This window comes from Salmo salar, chromosome 14 (assembly GCF_965601325.2).
Source record: "Salmo salar chromosome 14, fSalSal1, whole genome shotgun sequence".
Lineage (NCBI taxonomy): Eukaryota > Metazoa > Chordata > Actinopteri > Salmoniformes > Salmonidae > Salmo > Salmo salar.
The window spans coordinates 71,899,227-71,922,089 of record NC_138304.1 but is presented as its reverse complement, the minus strand read 5'-3'; positions in this window follow the sequence as shown (position 1 = coordinate 71,922,089).

The following is a 22,863-nucleotide window of genomic DNA, read 5'->3' as shown; positions in this document are numbered from 1 at the left end:
GCTCTGTGCTGCATCTGTTTCTTGAGTCTGACCATTTAATGGTCATCAGAGAGAAAATCCTCTCTACAAAGGCATTTGAGCCTGGCACACTGAGGACAAATGAGAATCCTGAACATGTTGATCAAGTTGGCTTTCCCTAGGTTTTGGAAAACTGCCACCCACTTCTCCCTGGTGGATTTTGTGGTATCCTGTCTGGCTTCCTGTATTTCCTCCCAGCTAGCACAACACTCTTCATAGAGTTGGTCCATACTGACTGTCTCTGTCATTTTGAGGGCAACCACTTCAGTGAAGGAGAGCTCCTCATAGAGGCCGATCAGTTTCACCATTACATTTTCTGGTGAGAAATCAAACCACTTGTCAATGTATGTAATGACAATGTCATGGAACTTCACAAAGTCCTGTTGCTGCTTGGACCTTTGTGCTGACAGTTGTTTGTCCATCAGCTGCTTGGTCTGGTATCCAAAAAAGCTGTCCTGTTTCCACTGAAACATCTTCATTTTGAACTTTTGGACTTCCTCGTAAACATCTGTTGTCACCTCCAGCTTTTTTACGAGTTGGTCAATAACACACCCCACGTTGTGGAAAAAGCACATAAATCTCAGCAGCTTCTGTTTTTTCTTCAAACTCAAAAATACTCTTCAGTGCCACAGGACAGGTCTCCCCAAGGGACCTGAAATATGATGTAAGAGCTGGCCAGCTTTGCAGGAGACGATTTACAGCTGGATAAAGAGAGAGAGCCATCGTGTGCAAACATGTCGCAGAATTTCACGCCACTCAATGTCAACAAAGGCAAAAAATGCACGCAGTTCCTCTCTTCGGGAAGCAGATACTGAGAAGGGGCTGTAGATCTTTAAAACAATTGTCTCAATATCCACTGACAGCTGATCGCAGGCGTGCTTGCAGGCATTATGAGCTATGTGAGCTGGGCAATTAACTTTCAGAATGCGATTGTTGGCACTGCTCAATAACTGGTAAACAGAGTGGTGTTTTACAAAGTTGACATTTGCATTATCTGCTGCATAGGCTGTGATGTGTCTAATATCTAGTTCATGCTTTTCCAAACAGTTCATCAGAGCTTGATGCATAACATTTGCAGTTTCATCACAGTCTTCATAAAAGTCAAGTAACTTACACTGCACTCAGTCACATCAGACACAGAGAAATATCTCATTCACACTGGAAACATTTTTATATTTCCCTTGTTTGAGGCATCACTGGCAACTGAGAAATACACAGGCTCACCTTCGGTCGGGGACAGATCATCTAAAATATCCCGCACAGTCTTTGGTCCTAAAACATTCATTGTATTCATCTCAGCTTTCGTTCTTCCCAAGTGCATCTTCTTCACAGCATTTGAGTCATGAAACAAAGCACCGTTGAGCTTAACAAGACGGTCTGTGCTATTGTAGCTGAGCCCGTGTTTAACTGTATGGTACACATCACTTGCCGCGATTTTGTCATTTTCCGCACTAGACGTCACGAAGAATGCACCGATATTGCTAGCACCTTTAGCTAGCGTGGTCTTCTTGTGCATTTCTGTGGATGCATGTTGAGTTAGGTCATTCTCCCCTCCTTGGCCAATTGAGAATTCCCGACGGCATAAAGTACAGAAAGCTTCCGTCGTGTCACCACTGACGGGCTTAACCCACGTCTTTTTTGCTTCCCATTGTTTGTTGTGTAATGTAAATGGGTACTGTTCTAGTCATCCAAATGACTTACTTCTAGAGGAAATTCTTAAGTCTTCTGAGAAAATATCCACCCAGTCAGATTATAGTTGTTGAGGATTTAAATAGGGATTATTATAATGAGACTGATAGATTTCCCCATAGGACTAACATTGGTGTGAACAAATTGGTGAATTACTGCCAAAGCCTGGACTTAATTGACATATGGAGAGTTAAAAACCCTGGAGAGTGTTGGGTTTTATTTCACTTATTAGATGTGATGCATTACCATTTACAGTAGATGTAGGCCTAAGTATGAATGGACTGTAATGCACTAAGAGGTTTATATTGTATTAACATAGATTGAGCAACATATAATAGACATGACTAACTGGAGGGTTGCTGGCTAGTAGGAGTGTAGGCTGAGTAGACTCGTGACACACACACACACAATGCCTGGTTGTGGGGCCGCTCATGGACAGGTGTATGTGAGGAACTGATAGAGGGGAGAATGGCTGTGGCACAAGAACAGGCACTGTCCTTGGGTGTCTGACTCTCGGGTACACACATGAAGATAAGCTAGAAGACAACTATGCTTGGCAACAAAGATGCGTCTAGAGGCTGGGACCAGCCTGCACGCCAACGATAGGATGAGTAAGTTTAAACCACGCTCATCCTCCCTCTGACAGGCCAGCAGTGAGCGGGAACTATCTCTGTCAGAGTATTTAATGAAGAACTTATGTCATTTTCAGTTCTCTGTTTGCCCTGCGAGGTGTTACAGTGAACCCGTATATACGAAGATTGCATTTACCATTTATTCTGCTTGACTAATTCTATTAAAAAACAGCTGAAAATATATTCAGTAGCCTAGTGTTAAATTTTGTTCTGATACCAGAATTGAATTGACGCAGCCCTAACAATTGGTGACCCCGACGTGATTCTGATAGAAGGACTTCGCTGGAACTTGTCCGGCCGATTGGCCATCGCTGTCGTCGGACGGTGTGTTTCACAAATCCTGACCGGTCAAACAAAAGGTAAGCAGACACCTATTGTGAATAACTAAAGTTCTGCATATTAGCATTATCCACATTTATTTTGTGAAGCACCTGTTTGATGTAAGTGATTAAATTGTGGAACGTCCACCTGTTATATTAATAATTTGATTTTGAAACAATTTTGAGAGTTGTGGTGTGATAAATGCAATCTTGAAACCGATCGATCGTTGATGATATAACAAGTGAATGTAATGTACTAGGTATTGAAGTACCAAGTGTGTATGTGGTTAGTCGGCGTACTTAACCGGAATGAGTGTGGATGGATGTAGGTATAACAGCGATTGTAATGTACTAGGTATTGAAGTACCAAGTGTGTATGTGGTTAGTCGGCGTACTTAACCGGAATGAGTGTGGATGAATGTAGGTATAACAGCGATTGTAATGTACTAGGTATTGAAGTACCAAGTGTGTATGTGGTTAGTCGGCGTACTTAACCGGAATGAGTGTGGATGGATCTAGGTATAACAGCGATTGTAATGTACTAGGTATTGAAGTACCAAGTTTGAGTGTGGCTGTCAAGTCTGGGACTGGTAGCAAGACTGAAAGAAGATTGGGAGGTCAACCTAATCGTATGACTGAAGTACATTAGATACTAGTCGGCGTACTGTATCAAGTGTGAATGATCTACGGATAAAGGTGTTATACTGAGTAACCATTGAATGACTGAAGTACATTAGATACTAGTCGGCGTACTGTATCAAGTGTGAATGATCTACGGATAGAGGTGTTATACTGAGTAACCATTGAATGACTGAAGTACATTAGATACTAGTCGGCGTACTGTATCAAGTGTGAATGATCTACGGATAGAGGTGTTATACTGAGGAAACCACTGAATGACTGAAGTACATTGGGTATTAAGTCGGCGTACTAATACCGAGTTTGAGTGACCTGCGGGTAAATAAGAGGTCGGGGACGGTCGACCTGAGTTATATCATCTAGCGCTGGGGAAATAAATAACGTTAGGAACGTATGTTAGAGACGTAAATTGACATTGATAGTTAGGTTACCATAGACTGAAATTGAAAGGGATGTAAATTAACATTGATAGTTAGGTTACCATAGACTGAAATTGAATATGACCAACCAGGAGACCGAGAGGGTGCTGAAAGCACTGAAGTCAACACTAGAGATTAATGGGGGTAGAGACGGGAAAGAGTGGAAAAGGAGGGGGAAAAATTATACAGGGAATGGATAAGAGAAGGTAGTATTAATGCACCCAACGGACTCCCAGTCGACGGGGAGCCCGGTAGAATATTGGAAACGCTAAAACGAAAAACAGACTAAACCTGTTCCGAGTGGAAGCAGGAGGGGGAAGCGCGTAAAATAATTGCAGGAATTTACGGGAGATGAGCGATACATGGAGTTAATTTTATTTTACAGGGACGATGCACATTAAACACAGTTGTGTATAATGGCAGGGTATTCCTAGCAAACAGAATGGGCCTGTTTGCAGACAAACTGAAGGGGTTTTAAGGTTTTAAGCAATCTTGGGTCAAATTAGTCAAATAGTACGTTAAAATATGGGGTTTCATAGATTGAAAGTAAAATATTTTATCCAAGGGTAGTGTCTGTTCAATTAAAGTACACAGAACCGTTGAGGAAGTTTAAAACAAATTATTAATGATTTGAGGAAGTACAGTGGAGTTATTATTAGGTTATGTTTGTAGCTAACGTTTGGGTTTCTGAATCGGTGTAGTATAAGGAATGATGACCAAATGTTCGTGGTTATTTTATGGAAAAAGGAGCGCTTAGCTGTCTTTGGAAAAATACCTAGGGACAGGATATCTTAAAGGGGTATACACACATGGCATTTTGAAGTTTTGTTTTCTGAGTTTTAATTAAACACGTGAAATTCTTTTGATAGGGAATGTTCTGGGAACTTGAGATACAAAATGTGGATAAAGTTCTTAGCCTTCATTTATCTAAAGTAGTAAGAAACACGGTTCTGAAAGGGTGGTATGACTTTTGACCCCTCTGGTGACTTTTCCTTTTGTGGTCTGATCAGCCGCAATGAAAAGCCATTTGGATGGTGAATTTAAGGTCATTTGTGATACTGACTTGAAGGAAATTTGTAGAACTGATAATTATGATGAAGTTAAAGTTCTTAGACGCAGTTGATAATTTGAACCAATGAGAAGACTGAATGACGATAAGGGTACAATAATTTTTCTTTGTGGAGTAGTTCAGATTAGTCATTAGTCATCTGATTATGTTATTTGAACTCCTATAATGATTTGTTTAGATATGCAGCAATATTGATACATGGCTTGAGCCATGTATAAATAGGGGGAGTATGGTAGGGCAGGCGATAGAACAGGTTAGGATAATTACTTAACAACATTTTTGTAGAATATCCTTTCCAACATTTGGAAATTGACTTATTGAACTATTCCGAATTGAGGGGAAGAAGGGGTGTTTAACAATAACAGATAAGTATAGCAAATGGGTAGAAGCGTTCCCAACTTACTTGGTGGACATGATTATGGTAGCTAGAATATTAGGTCAAGATATTATCCCTAGTGTTGGTTTACTAGCATCTATCTCTTTAAATGATGGATGACATTTTAGCTAATCAGATAAAGCCTATAGAATGCCAGAATTAGGGAGAATAGAGATACCAGAACAGGTAGACATAGAAGTTGAAGTAATACTAACAGAACACATGAGAAGACTGTTTGTTAACCAAACCCGTATGTCCAAGAATTTGTGTCCAACAGGTGAATTACAGGAGAAGGTGATTCACTCAATCCAACCAGGAGACTGGGTGTGGATCCAGTCCCTGAGGAGAAAAGACTGGAAGCAGCCCCGTGGGGAAGGCCCATACCAGGTTCCGTTAAACCACTGCCTTTGCCATTAGAAAACCTGAGAGTCACTTGGGTCCACGTTATCCACTGCAAGAAGGTATGTACACATATGAGCACTGCTGATCACACACAGAGTTAGGAGAAGAACCGAGTACCAACAGGGTCCGGGGGTTACCTCTTTAACGAAGATTTCCTATCCCGACCGTTCATCACTGTGTGTGCTCCTAGAGGTGTGAGTATGGGGTGGTACCTAGCAGAGAGACTAAGGGCAGGAGAGGGTTGGCGGTTTTTGGGAAGAGTAGAGACTCTGAGCTGCATCATAGTCTAATCTTTCTGATACATTCAGATCCACCACCTTCCGGTACTAATCATACGATACCGTTGTCATTGAGAAGAAGTAGAAGATAAACTATATAATACACTGATGAGTGACTTACAGAATAAGGAGTCAAAGAAGATCAAGATGTAGGATTTAAGGTAAACATTAAACAACTTCCTGGGAAAGCAGACAACTGTACAGGTACTGGGTGGGTCACATTGAAGTACTCGGCCAACCCACCTAGGTTCACTTAAATTCCTGATGAGCACCAGTGTTATAGATACAAGAATGGCACCGAGAACTTGGATGATTTTAATAGCTGGAAAGTATTTGTTAATGTGACTGAATTAGGTTTGAAAGATGAATAGAAAATTCTTAACCTCACAGCACCTATAACTGATGAAGGGTGGGCTAGTACCAGCAAAGGATGCATACGACAGAAATTACCACAAAGGGTGGTTAGGAGCTTGCGCCCTGGGGTTATAGGTCCAACCAGTTCAAGTTAGTCATCAGAGGCCAGTTAAAGGAGGCTAAAGTAGGCACAGGAGGAGTTTTGACCAGGATGGGAGTAGCTTTGTCTAGATGGATGCTATTGGCATCCTCAGGGAAGTTCCAGATGAATACAAAGCTATGAATCAAATATGTGAAGGCTTTAACACTACATTATTTTGGTGGTTGACAATAAATAAAAATGTGGATGGGATTAATGACATCTTTTATAATCAACAGAGATTCATGAATGAAACCGGGGATGCAGTAAAGAGGTTCTCTGACCAATTATCCGCCACCTCCCTCATGACCTGGTAAAATAGACTGACTCTCGTTATGTTACTGGCAAAAGAGGATGGTGTAGGTAGAATGATTAGGTTCATTGCTGTACGTACATTCCTGATAACACAGCTCATGTTTGGGAAAGGGAAAATGGAAAAGTGTTGTAAGAACTGTATTATGGGCTGCTTTCACCTGTATGAGTGTGTTTGGGTTGTGTGGTTGTTGTTTGGTCCCGTGTGCGAGAGGTCTCATTTCCAGGGTTCTGGAGAGATCGATAACGGAGCAGATGGTGAGATACGGACCGAGTAAATGTTCAGATCAGTGGGACGACAAATACCTACCGCCGAGCCTGGTGGAGGATTCATTCAATTATGAGGAGCCCATGTTAGATGAGACCATCTTTAGAAATTCCTGAATTAGTTTGATTTTGTGTGAAATTTCTGAATCCAATAAAAATAGATGTGTTATAATGTATGTGAAATATTTAGCCAATCGGGTGGATGTAATGAAAGGTTTGACTAAAAGATTTAACTCAGAAACCTTATAACCTTTTGAAATGTATTCGAGATACAGCTATAATAATGGGTTAAAAACTATATTCCAATACTGTGTGAGTAAGACACTGTTACCAGAATGAGCAGGGCAGAGTTGATAAGACGACCTTGGAAAAGGAACAGGGGCAGAAGAAAAACGCTTGCTTTGTTTTTTCTACCTTTTTATCTCGTGTGAAGTATCTGTCTTTCCTTATGTGAGGGTTTGAAGTTCCTGGGTGGCTGGTAGTCAACCTAGTACAAGTTAGGTGTAGCTGGTGGACTGAAGGTTTTTTGTTATCGTTATTGCCTATTAATAAAAGTGTTTGTATTGTATTTTAGTGAGTGACACCCGCTAAGGGGGAATCCTACATTTCTCTGAAATGTCTTATTGTGGAATGTTCACACCCTTTGGGTGTGAAAAGGGGGATTGTTGGGTTTTATTTCACTTATTAGATGTGATGCATTACCATTTACAGTAGATGTAGGCCTAAGTATGAACGGACTGTAATGCACTAAGAGGTTTATATTGTATTAACATAGATTGAGCAACATATAATAGACATGACTAACTGGAGGGTTGCTGGCTAGTAGGAGTGTAGGCTGAGTAGACTCGTGACACACACACACACAATGCCTGGTTGTGGGGCCGCTCATGGACAGGTGTATGTGAGGAACTGATAGAGGGGAGAATGGCTGTGGCACAATATCAGGCACTGTCCTTGGGTGTCTGACTCTCGGGTACACACATGAAGATAAGCTAGAAGACAACTATGCTTGGCAACAAAGATGCGTCTAGAGGCTGGGACCAGCCTGCATGCCAACGATAGGATGAGTAAGTTTAAACCACGCTCATCCTCCCTCTGACAGGCCAGCAGTGAGCGGGAACTATCTCTGTCAGAGTATTTAATGAAGAACTTATGTCATTTTCAGTTCTCTGTTTGCCCTGCGAGGTGTTACAGTGAACCCGTATATACGAAGATTGCATTTACCATTTATTCTGCTTGACTAATTCTATTAATAAACAGCTGAAAATATATTCAGTAGCCTAGTGTTACATTTTGTTCTGATACCAGAATTGAATTGACGCAGCCCTAACAAGAGAAACAGTACACATAGAGTAATAGAGATTGTTCACTACAATGAAGAATTGACTTGTGGGTGATGGGCTCAAGACTAGAGGTTAACACTGTAGAGATCAAAATACTACCTGCAGTCCTGATGGATCACAAAGTCATATGGCTGACTAAGAATGTGCAGTAATGATAAGAAATTGTCACGGTTGTCTAGGACCAGTGGAGATGTGGAATCAGGAGCAGGAGACAGAGGGCCGGAGCAACTGTGTTTTAATAATAAATGCAAAACGCAATAGCCGTAGGGCACAGGGCGCGTGACGAAGTCCACCAGGGGAAAACACATTCCCAAAAAATAACACTTTGGAAAAAGCGCACGGGGCGCAGCCCGGCAATACACTGGACAATAATCAGCGAAAAAAGGAACAGCTACACTCGCACTGTCTAGAGTAGACAATAAACAATCCCGCACGAGAATCCCAACTGAAAATACACACTAAATAACCCCCCACTAATTACAGACACAAAACAGGTGCGGGATAGACAGACAAAACCAAAAGACACAGAAACAACGATCGGTGGCAGCTAATAGGCCGGCGACGACGACCGCCGGGCACCGCCCGACTGAGGAGGGGCGCCACCTTCGTTAGATACTGTAACAGAAATACTCAGGTGGTCATTGGAAATTAAATAACTAATTGTTATTGCATGTTGATTTTAAAAATGTGATAAAGAATTTATGTTTACTGGAATTTAGCTACATCTAATGCAGAATATGGGAAATATTGGGAACTTGTGAAATTTTAAATCTGCTCAGTATAAGGGTTCAGGGCCAGACCCAGATGCAGACACAGGAGGCAGATGGTTTGAGTGTTTGATATTTATTCGTTCCAAAAGGGTAGGCAAGAGAATGGTCGTGGACAGGCAAAAGGTCAAAACCAGATCAGAGTTCAGGAGGTACAGAGCGGCAGGCAGGCTCGAGGTCAGGGCAGGCGGACTGGTTAGGCAGGTGGGTACAGAGTCCAGAAAACAGGCAAGGGTCAAAACCGGGAGGACTAGCAAAAGAGAGAAATGCAAAAGCAGGCGCACGGTAAAAACACGCTGGTTGACTTGAAACAGACAAGACAAACTGGTACAGAGAGACAGGAAACACAGGGATAAATACACTGGGGCAAATAAGCGACACCGGGAGGGGGTAGAGACAATCACAAGGACAGGTGAAACAGATCATGGCGTGACCTATATTACTTATGGGAAACGGCTTGCTTTAATAAGGAGATGTGAGGTAGCTGAGCTCTCTAAGAAAATGGTTGATATCACAGAGATGGAGCATCTTGATCTTAATGAGAAAGCTAAATTGAATGATTTACAGAATCAACTAGATACATTTTCTGAGGAAAAGGCTAGAGGTGCCTTCATAAGACCCAAAAAACAATGGCTTGAAAAAGGCGGAAAAGAATAGTAGATGCTTTTTTAATTTGGAAAAGAGGTGAGGGGAACTCAACACACTTCGGAAACTACAATGAAATTGGCGTGAAATTGGCAGCTTTTCACAAGCAGGCTTTAATGTGCTGGGCTTTGCTGTAAAAACATAACTTTTCACCTCATAAATGATTTATATAGAATAATGGGTCGATATTACAAAAAAAACAAGATGTTATTTTACCGTAACTGGTTCTCAAAAACGCTGTCCATGTCAGACAATTAGTATTCGTGGGAATCACGGAGATCATTTATAGAAAGATACAACTTTGAGGTTTCAAGCAAGGAATATGACACTGTTATAAAAGCTATACCTTGTGGGATAAAATCTTTACTTCAGAATATTGCATATTTTGGAACATCTCCTATTGTAAGCGATATCCAGGTGAATGGCATAGGTTTACTAGATAAGAAATTCAACAATCGTTTAATAAGGGATATTTTCTACAGGAATTCTATTCTGCTATATTTTGTTGGGCTTCATCGTTTGATGTAAACTGGCGCCGTGCTTGGCTCACTCCACACAAATTTATGGTGACCAGTAAAGTAAAGGAGATCTCCTTTAAGGTTATCCATAGATTCTACCCGTTTAATAGCTTGATTTCTAAATATATACCTGATGTTACCAGTGAAAGCAGTCTTGGTGAACTAGAAACTGAATCTATTGAACACTTATTCTGTAATTGTTTACATAGTGAGGTGTTCTGATGTAAAACTATATCTTGGCAATAAAATGCATACAACCATTGAAATATCTAAGTTTGACATATTATTTTACTGCACTGATTCCACAATTGAACGTCAGTATGTCATAAAACTCATTATTTTATTAGGAAAAATGTTGATACGCAAATCTTTTCTTATTTTTTTTAATCTGATTTGGAAAATTATTTAGAATCATTAAAACATATACAAAAAAATGTATTTGCTACGTGTCTGTATTTGATTTGATATAAAAAAATGTATCTTCCTCTTTTCTTTGTGTAATCCATCTGGCTGTTTTGTTTTTTTGCATGTTACTGTTTAATACATACATATTTTTTTTAAGCTGCAGGTCAACATGGTGACCAGAGTATGGGCAAGTGGGTCTGTCGAAAGGAGTGGGTATATGGAAAGCGAATCAGCTAATTGGGCAGATTTGTTGCCACTCAAGACCGTTTGACGTGAGTGATTGGGCTGCGCGACGAGAGAAACTGGAGACATGCTGATGACTTGAAGTGCTTTCTCCTGGGTATCACAGTCGTTTCGCCGGTCCTAGCTAACGTGGCCATTTTTTCTCTTACATTATTTTAAGTAGGATAGCAGCCTACACAAGCAATAACTTGTTAACCACATTGGTACCCTTCCCCAGATCTGTACCTCGACACAATACTGTCTTGGAGCTCATATGGACAATTCCTTCAACCTCATGGCTTTGTTTTTGCTCTGACATGCACTGTCAACTGTGGGCCCTTTTTATAGACAGGTGTGTTCCTTTCTAAATCATGTCCAATTGAATTTACCACAGGTGGACTTCAGTCGAGATGTAGAAACATCTCAAGTGTCACAAAATAAGTCGTACTCTTCGGCGAAAATGTCAGACAGGAGAGAGAAGGACCAAGGCGCAGCAGAAGTGTGGACACTCATTCTTTTAATTGGTAAATGAAAAAAAGCATCCACAGGGAAAACAAAACAATGAACGGTACTCACGATTTACAACAGTTCTGCATGCTATGAAACGCAGTGCAAAAACAATTCCCCACAATCCCAAAGACAAACACACACACCTATATAGGACTTCCAATCAAAGGCAACTATACACACCTGCCTTCAATTGGAAGTCCCAATCATCAACCCAACATTTAACAAACACAAACCCCCTGCCACATCCTGACCAAGACTAAGCAAAACGCCCTCTGCTGGTCAGGATGTGACATCAAGGATGATCAATGGAAACAGGATGCACCTGAGCTCAATTTCGAGTCTCATAGCAAACGGTCTGAATACTTATGTAAATGTAATATTTCAGGGTTTTTTGTATACATTTTTCAAACTTTTCTAAAAACATATTTTAGAATAAGGCTGTGACGTAATAGAATGTGGAAAAAGGAAGGGGTCTGAATACTTTCCAAATACACAAATATTTTTTTAAGTGACCGGGATTGCACAATAAAGTCGGGGACTTACTTCCATTGTTATCCCTATTTTTCACATAAATAAATATACAATTACATAGATAAAGTACCTTTATAGACATAGAGACAAAAAATGCTCAACTTCTAGATGAATATGAGGGGGGAGTTTAAGTACAATTATTACAAGCTTGTTTGGCTGATAGCTTATTGTTTAGATGTTTGGGGCTGCTGGTGAACCATGATGTGCAGGCATAATCAAAGTAACACTGGACTAGCGCACTTGCCAGAGTCTTTTTGGTGTCTATAGCTAGGTTTTCATCCAGTTGGTGACAGATTTTCATGTGAATATTCTAAAATCTTCATAAAAACAATATGCCACTTCAGAGTTTCCTTTAGGAACATTTGGTGCCGGACAACATGACAGGTTAGATTTGAATTTAAGGGACATTTTAGAAATTTTATGGACATCCATATGCATTCAGATCAATAAAATCATCCATATGCGTCATCAATAAAAGATGGAGGTTGGCCAAATGAGCCACATTTACTTGTCCTTAAAATAGCCTATAGCAAATTACAAAAACACATTCCTTGTGTTTCGATGTGTAGCATATGCAAAACTTTGTAGCCTATTTCTTAGGCTAATGTTTATCCAATTAAAATAAACAAAAATGCTATTTCTTTATGTGGAAAAATGGCTAAAATTAGAATCAGGTACTCCCAAACAGGTGCACATGATTAGAAAATTATAAAAGAGTAACTTGGGGGGATCCAGCCTTCCATAAAGATTAGAAACTTGGTCTGGTTTGGTCTTAACCATATGGGTGTGTGGTAACACATCATGCCAAGATCAAAAGACCTATCCGAGGCCCTCAACAGAGAGATTATTGATGCCCGTGAGTCTGGGAGGGGTTACAAATCCATTTCCAAGAAATCGAAGTACATAATTTCGCTGTCAGACAGATCATCTACAAATTGAGAAAATTCCAGACCACTGGCAATCTACCTAGGACAGGTCGTCCCACCAAATTCAGCCCAAGAGCTGACCGAAAGATACTCATAGAAGTCTCTAAGAACCCCAGGGTAACATCAAGGGATCTACAGGGTAACAATCAATGTCTAAGTGCATGAGTCAACTGTCAGAAGGAGACTGTATAAACCTACATGGGAGCAAGGGCGTCTATTCATGGATGCCAAGGGAAGCCAGGATACCCAACATTCTTTACCAATAAAAATAAAAATATGTATCTTTCGTCTCTCTTGTGTTTCATAATTTTCCTTAAATTCGCAAGAGGCTAAATATATCTCACAGGAGAAAGCATCCGAGCAAGCAAAACAGCGGCACTCTGTTTCTCTACGTGTAGGCCATCTATCTGAGGCTGTCTGGTTCAAACGAGTATGACACTGTTGCCGCCCATAGCATTGAAGGCAAGGGAAGCCAGCTAGCATCTGGCCTGCCTTGACAAAATAAGTATAAAAAATTTGGCAATCAGCATTGAGCTCTACAGTGAATGGTCCTGGCGCAGCAAAAAAGTGTCAAGGGAAGCCAGCTTGGATTTGGCGTCACTCCTATCCAATCCCATTGAGAGCATATGTCATTGACAGAAAAACTTCAGTTGTTGCATCTTGTTGTGTTGTTGTCCTCCGGTGGCTAGCTAGTCAGCTAGCTAAAATTGGCCCCTTCCTAAAGTAGCAATGGGTGGAGATAGAGATTTGGACTTGTGGTTTTACTTAATTCACCGTACTGGCCAATGACTATAACGGCGATTCTGATCCAACCATTAATTCATACATTGTTGTGCCCCTGGCCTGAGAGGATGGAAGTTCGATATGTAGCTAGATGTAAAAGGCTCATGTTAAGTTATTTCAGCCGAAGGGGGCGTACTTATTAGGGGTATACTTATTTTTTAGGCACTATCAAATTGCATTTCTGTTGATTTTGTATGAATAAATGATTGCAAAGTATAATCTTTCAGTGTCATTTGTTAAAAAAGGTTAATTTATCTGTCAATAGTGTTGAAGTCAAGATTACATACCCATCTGTCCAAATATGTAAAAGTAACAATGTCAACTTTCCAGGGGGTGTACTTACTTTTTCACATCACATACAGAAAGTATTCAGACACCTTGATTTTTTCCACATTTTGTTACGTTACAGCCTTATTCTAAAATTGATTAAATTGGGGGTTTTCCTCATCAGTCTGCACACAATACCCGATAATGACAAAGTAAAAACATGTTTTTTGGTATGTGACTAAATTTGCATTGGCCAATACAGTACTGAAATTCTGTAACATATGCCATTTATGTAGCAGACACTTTTTTTGAATATGACAATAGTCCACACATTTTGGTATGTGACCCCAGTGAGAATCGAACCCACAACTTTGGTGTTGCTAGAGCCAAGCTTGTACGAACATAGCCTCTCAGGACCCTTACAACACAATACAATACAAGTGGAAGATGTATGTTTGCCATTCCCATGAGCATACCACCCTCCTTCAGTTTATTTATATATATATATATTTTTTTTAATTTAACCTTTATTTAACTAGGCAAGTCAGTTAAGAACAAATTCTTATTTAGAATGACGGCCTACCAAAAGGAAAAGGCCTCCTGCGGGGACGGGGCTGGGATAAAAAATACAAAAAGAAATAAAATATAAATATAGGACAAAACACACATCATGACAAGAGAGACACCACAACACTACATAAAGAGAGACCTAAGACAACAACATAGCAAGGCAGCAACATATGACAACACAGCATGGTAGCAACACAACATGACAACAACATGGTTGAAGTGGTCGGATTTGCGTTTATCATCGAAGGAATGAGCGTTACACCGAGACCTGTACATAACAAGATTCAACAACTGAGACATAAACTGAACAATTTCCACAGACATATGACTAACAGAAATGGAATAATATGTCCCTGAACAAAGGGGGGGGGGGGGGGGGATCCAAATCAAAAGTATTAGTCAGTATCTGGTGTGGCCACCAGCTGCATTAAGTACTGCAGCACATCTCCTCCCCATGGACTGCACCAGATTTGCCAGTTCTTGCTGTGAAATGTTACCGCACTCTTCCACCAAGGCAGATGCAAGTTCCCGGACATTTCTGGGGGTAATGGCCCTAGCCCTCACCCCCGATCCAACAGGTCCCAGACATGCTCAATGGGATTGAGATCCGGTCTCTTCGCTGGCCATGGCTGAACACTGACATTCCTGTCTTGCAGGAAATCATGCAGAACAAGCAGTTTCATTTATCTTTGCAGAGACAGCAAGTTCGCGCAAAGAAAATTATTTCTGTGTCTATTTAGGTGCAGGACTATTGACTGTTTCTGAATCAACCGAATGTCCAGATTTCTCCATATCTTCTCCAGGAGTCACCACTACCACATATCTACAGTTAAAAAATCCATGTGTACGTGTGTGTATAGTGCGTATGTCATCGTGTGTATGCATCTGTCTGTGCCAATGTTTGTGTGGCTTCACAGTCCCCGCTGTTCCATAAGGTGTTTTTTAACTGTTGTATTTACTATAAACTGAGTTTTGTTACATTTAAGTAAGTTTGACAGAGATAAAAGTTAAGGTTACTTGGAACCAGCTTTAATCCCGTCTGCACTCGCCGCCATCTTCCTGGAACTTGAAATTAGTGACAAAATTCAAGGCATCGGTAAATGTTGTTTTGATTCACAAAATAACATTCAACACTCACAAGTTTAGTCAAATTTGACTTGTATTCATTATCAAATTTAGTTGCATTCTTGCAAATCTTATTGAATTTATTCACACATCAAGTTACATGTTTGCAAGTGTTGAATTTATTCACACATCACATTATGTCCTTGCAAGTGTTGCATTTATTCTCAAAATAAATTATGTTGGCAAATATTTTTTGCAACCACAAAACTGATTATATAGGTGAAACTCATATTTCACATGCTTGTACACTTACTGTATGTCTCTATTCTGCCTGATGCTGCTCTGTTTAGATTGATATAATGTAACAGAGAGACAGCAGCAACAGAGTAAAGATGGAGAACAGCCTCAAACCGAGTGATGACTAATCTGACCATGAAAAATGATTTGCATCACTCTCTAGACTAGAGACACCATTTCAAGGGGCATGTGAGGTAAAGTTGACATATAAATCAAATCAAATTGTATTGGTCACATACACATGGTTAGCAGATGTTAATGCAAGTGTAGTGAAATGATTGTGCTTCTAGTTCCGACAGTGCAGTAATATCTAACAAGTAATCTAACAATTCCACAACAACTACCTAATACACACAAATCTAAAGAGATGGAATAAGAATATATACATATAAATATATGGATGAGCGATGGCCAAGCGGCATAGGCAAGATGCAGTAGATGGTATAAAATGTAAGCTATGTTAACATTATTAAAGTGGCATTGTTTAAAGTGACTAGTGATCCATTTATTCATTATTAATAAAGACACATTTTTTGTCTTGCCCATTCACCCTCTGAATGGCACACATACACAATTCATGTCTCAATGTCTCAAGGCTTAAACATCATTCTCTGTCTCCTCCCCTTCCTCTACACTAATTGAAGTGGATTGAACAGGTGGCATCAATAAGAGATCATAGCTTAAACCTGGATTCACCTGGTCAGCCTATGTCATGGAAAGAGCAGGCGTTTTACACTCAGTGTATTTAGTGTTAGGTTCTTATTTTTCTGAGTAAATAACCCACGGACACTAGAGAATCTTTAACCAAGTTTAATTCTTCCCAAAGGTTCTGTACAGCTGTAATCACACAGCAAAACATTTTCCTCCATCACAGTTATATACATCCTACTTAAGACACTCCCTCTCTCCAATCCTTACAGTTTATGCCCAACAGAAAGAAGGTAACCAGATACTAAACCCTGATTACTCCCTTAAGGGGAACTGACCTCACCCCTCATCTCCTGACCTCAACCCTTCCTTCACCTAATCCACAGATATTCATCTGTGTTCCCTATATCAACACGTCGCTCTCCTCTCCTCCATCAAACACATTCCAAAGCCTTCTGGCTTTCTACAGACTCTTTCTATTCAAGGCTTCTTCTCTGTCATTTATTTAATATCTCAATGTTCAAAGTTTAGCTGATTCCAACAATAGATACATAGTAGTTACATGTCTGACAACATTTATGAATGCGTAATTAACTTATCTTGTGAGTTAACATCACCGGACCCTAAAAAGACAAGAAAAGGACAAGCATTAGATTGACAAACAGGATCCAAATTCATTCTTTGGATGGACACAGTCACTTTACAGCTTCAACATCGTACGTTACATTAGTGTAGTTTTTGTGTATCTTAATTCAAACTGATTGTAGTTACCAGAGCTAAATGTCCAGGAGACGACCTTGATCAAACCATAGATCCCCAGGGCCACAGCAACCATCGCCATAGAGTCCTCAATGGAGGGATCACTGACACCTGATTGGGGTGAAGAGAGAGGGAGTACATTCAAGACATACTCAGGATCAGTTGTGTTGTATCAAGTGAAATGTTTTTGACTTTTCAGATCAACATAATTGCATATCAGAAATGATACTAGTAGGCCTAAAGACACTGCCCCTAACCACAGATCCAGGATCAGATTACCTTACCATTACACCGATCTGTAGAGATCCTTAAGAGGTTATCTTCTTACATCTAGGCGTTCCGCTAGCGGAACCCCGTTCCGCCAGCAGAACCCCTAGCCAACAGCCAATGGGATCGCATGGCGCGAAATACAAAAACCTCAAAAATGCAATCATTTCAATTTTTCAAACTTACGACTATTTTACACCATTTTAAAGATAAGACTCTCGTTAATCTAACCACATTGTCCGTTTTCAAAAAAGCTTTACAGCAAAAGCAAAACATTAGATTATGCTAGGAGAGTACATAGACAAAAATAATCACACAGCCATTTTCCAAGCAAGCATATATGTCACAAAAACCCAAAACACAGCTAAATGAAGCACTAACCTTTGATGATCTTCATCAGATGACACTCCTAGGACATTATGTTATACAATACATGCATGTTTTGTTCAATCAAGTTCATATTTATATCCAAAAACAGCTTTTTACATTGGCATGTGATGTTCAGAACATGCATTCCCACCCAAAACTTCCGGGGAATTTACTAAATTACTCCTCATAAATGTTGACAAAATACATAACAATTATTTTAAGAATTATAGATACAGAACTCCTTTATGCAATCGCTATGTCAGATTTTAAAATAGCTTTTCGGCGAAAGCACATTTTGCAATATTCTGAGTACATAGCTCAGCCATCACGGCTAGCTATTTTGACACCCGCCAAGTTCGGGGCACACTAAACTCAGAATTACTATTAGAAAAATGGTATTACCTTTGCTGATCTTCATCAGAATGCACTCCCAGGACTGCTACTTCCACAATAAATGTTGTTTTTGTTCCAAATAATCCATAGTAATGTCCAAATACCTCCGTTTTGTTTGTGCGTTCAGGTCACTATCCAAAGGGTAACGCGCGAGCGCATTTCGAGACAAAAAAATTCAAAATGTTCCATTACCGTACTTCGAAGCATATCAAACGCTGTTTAAAATCAATTTTTATGCTATTTTTCTCGTAAAATAGCGATAATATTCCAACCGGACAATAGTGTATTCATTCAAAGAGGAAAAGAAAAAACAGCGTGCTGACGTGAATGCGCATATCCAATCACTTTGTCACCAGGCAGACCACTGACAAACTGAGCTAGTATACTCTGCCCAGAGACAGAAGACGCCTCAATCCGCTTTCTGAAGGCTTTAGAGAGCCAATGGAAGCCTTAGAAAGTGCTACGTAACCCCACAGATACTGTAGTTGGACTTCCCTGTAGCTCAGTTGGTAGAGCATGGTATTTGCAATGCCAGGGTTGTGGGTTCAATTCCCACAGTGGGCCAGCACAGGAAAAAAAAAAGATGAAATGTATGCATTCACTACTGTAAGTCGCTCTGGATAAGAGTGTCTGCTAAAATGTAAAAATGTAGTTTTGATAGAGAATCAAAAGAATAACTACACATTCTCAGACAGGCCACTTCCTGCTTGGAATTTTCTCAGGTTTTTGCCTGCCATATTAGTTCTGTTATACTCACAGACACCATTCAAACAGTTTTAGAAACTTCAGAGTGTTTTCTATCCAAATCTACTAATAATATGCATATTCTCGTTTCTGGGCAAGAGTAATAAACAGTTTAAATCGGGTACGTTTTTTCATCCGGCCGTGAAAATACTGCCCCATATCCCAAACAGGTTAAACGGGGTATGGTAGGCGCACTGGTTTGAGTATGTCAAGAACTGCGACACTGCTGGATTATTCAAACACAACCGTTTCCCCGAGTACATCAAGAATGATCCATCACCCAAAGGACATCCAGCCAACTTGACACAACTGTGTGAAACATTGGTTATCATGGGCCAGAATCCATGTGGAACGATTTCGACACCTTGTAGAGTCCATGCCCGACGACCTGAGGATGTTCTGAGGGCAAAAAGGGGTGCAACTCAATATTAGGAAGGGTTTCCTAATATTTTATACACTCCGTTCCCAGCTAACACTGTCTTGCCCAAATATTTGTTTATCTCAAGCTGTGTCCCTCTAGTTAAAACTCCAGCCCCTGGATTACTATGTAATATGATGACATTATGTTTTATGTATTAGTGGATTTTGAACCAGGTATTTCTATTTATCCTTATGTCTATTCTTGTTAGTTTACACACATAAGGCTCATCCTTATCCTCTCTCAATTACAAGAAGCGAAGTAAATGTGGAAACACCTGGGATTTGCAGGTGAGTGTGTAATGGAACAAAACTGGAATCTCTGGAATAAAATGTTACCATTGTGGAAGGTCGTACATGTACAGTATATCCTGAAATAAGATGACAGCGGCATGTACAGTATATCCTGAAATAACATGACAGCAGCATGTACAGTATATCCTGAAATAACATGACAGCAGCATGTACAGTATATCCTGAAATAAGATGACAGCAGCATGTACAGTATATCCTGAAATAACATGACAGCAGCATGTACAGTATATCCTGAAATAACATGACAGCAGCATGTACAGTATATCCTGAAATAACATGACAGCAGCATGTACAGTATATCCTGAAATAAGATGACAGCAGCATGTACAGTATATCCTGAAATAACATGACAGCAGCATGTACAGTATATCCTGAAATAAGATGACAGCAGCATGTACAGTATATCCTGAAATAACATGACAGCAGCATGTACAGTATATCCTGAAAGAAGATATTGAATGTCTGACAGCAGTTGACAATTAATCATCTGACAAAGGATATTTTAATATGAGACCGATTCAAATATTGACAAATTAAAACACTGTCTGTTTGAGAATTAATCTCTAGAGGAACACAAAGGATTTGTGTACATGACCGTGTGTATATGTAGACACAGATCATTGTGTGTTGTGTAATTAGTGGTTGTACTGGGTTAATTGACCCAGTGTAATTAAAGATTGAACCCCGTCATTGCTTCCTATTTATTCTAATGGTACATTTGAGGGTAAGACACAATTCAATTGGAATATAATTGTTTTCATCAGAAATTATGTTGTATTTATAGAAATTCCCTGGACTTACAGTATGTGTATATATATAGGCTCATCAGCTTCAAGGTCCTCGTGTCCACATCACTGAGGAATTAACTTGGTATTCTCACACCAGCAGTCGTGAAGAAGGCACTGCAGTGCCTGTTCTCCGTCAGGAGGCTAAAACGATTGGCATGGCCACTTTGAACCTTAGGTAGTTTTACAGCTGCTCCATGGAAAGCATCCTGACTGGTTGTATCACCATCTGGTATGGCAACTGCTCCACACTAGACCGTAAGTCCATACAGAGGGTGGTGCGGACGGCCCAGCGTTCCAGGACGTACATGCCAGTGTCTGAGAAAGGCCTAAAAAATTGCTAAAGATTCCAGCCATCAGAGACACAGACTGTTCTCAATGCTTCCATCTGGCAGCAGATGATACCTGTGAATCAAGGCTCAGGCCAACAGACTCCTAAACAGCTTTTATCCACTGGCCATAAGACTGTTAAATGGCTAACAACTACTGCTCCCCCTCACACCTACACTGCTAAAATAATTATTGATTACATGTATTATTACCACTACACAGCTGTTCATTGATTATTGATTGACATTACCATTAGTATCTATTTATCCTGTTACTGGTCACTATTACTCCTGTTGATATGTATATATTACCATTAGTATTTATTCAGTTTATTCCTGCTGTCACTTTTCTGCCCTGTTTACATGTATATCCACCTACCAAGACTACACAGACACCTCAATTATTTGAATGAATTTGCCATAAGACCTGAAGCCTATTTCTCCCATATGTTCATTTTCTCAGCTTGATAAATGAGTAACTGTGGATATGAATAGTGTGGCAGTAGTTACATGGGGAGTAGTCTACAGTTCCCAGTGGGTTATTATAAAATATACTGCTCAAAAAAATAAAGGGAACACTTAAACAACACATCCTAGATCTGAATGAAAGAAATAATCTTATTAAATACTTTTTTCTTTACATAGTTGAATGTGCTGACATCAAAATCACACCAAAATAATCAATGGAAATCCAATTTATCAACCCATGGAGGTCTGGATTTGGAGTCACACTCAAAATTAAAGTGGAAAACCACACTACAGGCTGATCCAACTTTGATGTAATGTCCTTAAAACAAGTCAAAATGAGGCTCAGTAGTGTGTGTGGCCTCCACGTGCCTGTATGACCTCCCTACAACGCCTGGGCATGCTCCTGATGAGGTGGCGGATGGTCTCCTGAGGGATCTCCTCCCAGACCTGGACTAAAGCATCCGCCAACTCCTGGACAGTCTGTGGTGCAACGTGGCGTTGGTGGATGGAGCGAGACATGATGTCCCAGATGTGCTCAATTGGATTCAGGTCTGGGGAACGGGCGGGCCAGTCCATAGCATCAATGCCTTCCTCTTGCAGGAACTGCTGACACACTCCAGCCACATGAGGTCTAGCATTGTCTTGCATTAGGAGGAACCCAGGGCCAACTGCACCAGCATATGGTCTCACAAGGGGTCTGAGGATCTCATCTCGGTACCTAATGGCAGTCAGGCTACCTCTGGCGAGCACATGGAGGGCTGTGCAGCCCCCCAAAGAAATGCCACCCCACACCATGACTGACCCACCGCCAAACCGGTCATGCTGGAGGATGTTGCAGGCAGCAGAACGTTCTCCACGGCGTCTCCAGACACTGTCATATCTGTCACGTGCTCAGTGTGAACCTGCTTTCATCTGTGAAGAGCACAGGGCGCCAGTGGCGAATTTGCCAATCTTGGTGTTCTCTGGCAAATGCCAAACGTCCTGCAGGGTGTTGGGCTGTAAGCACAACCCCCACCTGTGGACGTCGGGCCATCATACCACCCTCATGGAGTCTGTTTCTGACCGTTTGAGCAGACACATGCACATTTGTGGCCTGCTGGAGGTCATTTTGCAGGGCTCTGGCAGTGCTCCTCCTGCTCCTCCTTGCACAAAGGCGGAGGTAGCAGTCCTGCTGCTGGGTTGTTGCCCTCCTACGGCCTCCTCCACGTCTCCTGATGTACTGGCCTGTCTCCTGGTAGCGCCTCCATGCTCTGGACACTACGCTGACAGACACAGCAAACCTTCTTGCCACAGCTCGCATTGATGTGCCATCCTGGATGAGCTGCAATACCTGAGCCACTTGTGTGGGTTGTAGACTCCGTCTCATGCTACCACTAGAGTGAAAGCACCGCCAGCATTCAAAAGTGACCAAAACATCAGCCAGGAAGCATAGGAACTGAGAAGTGGTCTGTGGTCCCCACCTGCAGAACCACTCCTTTATTGGGGGTGTCTTGCTAATTGCCTATAATTTCCACCTGTTGTCTATTCCATTTGCACAACAGCATGTGAAATGTATTGTCTATCAGTGTTGCTTCCTAAGTGGACAGTTTGATTTCACAGAAGTGTG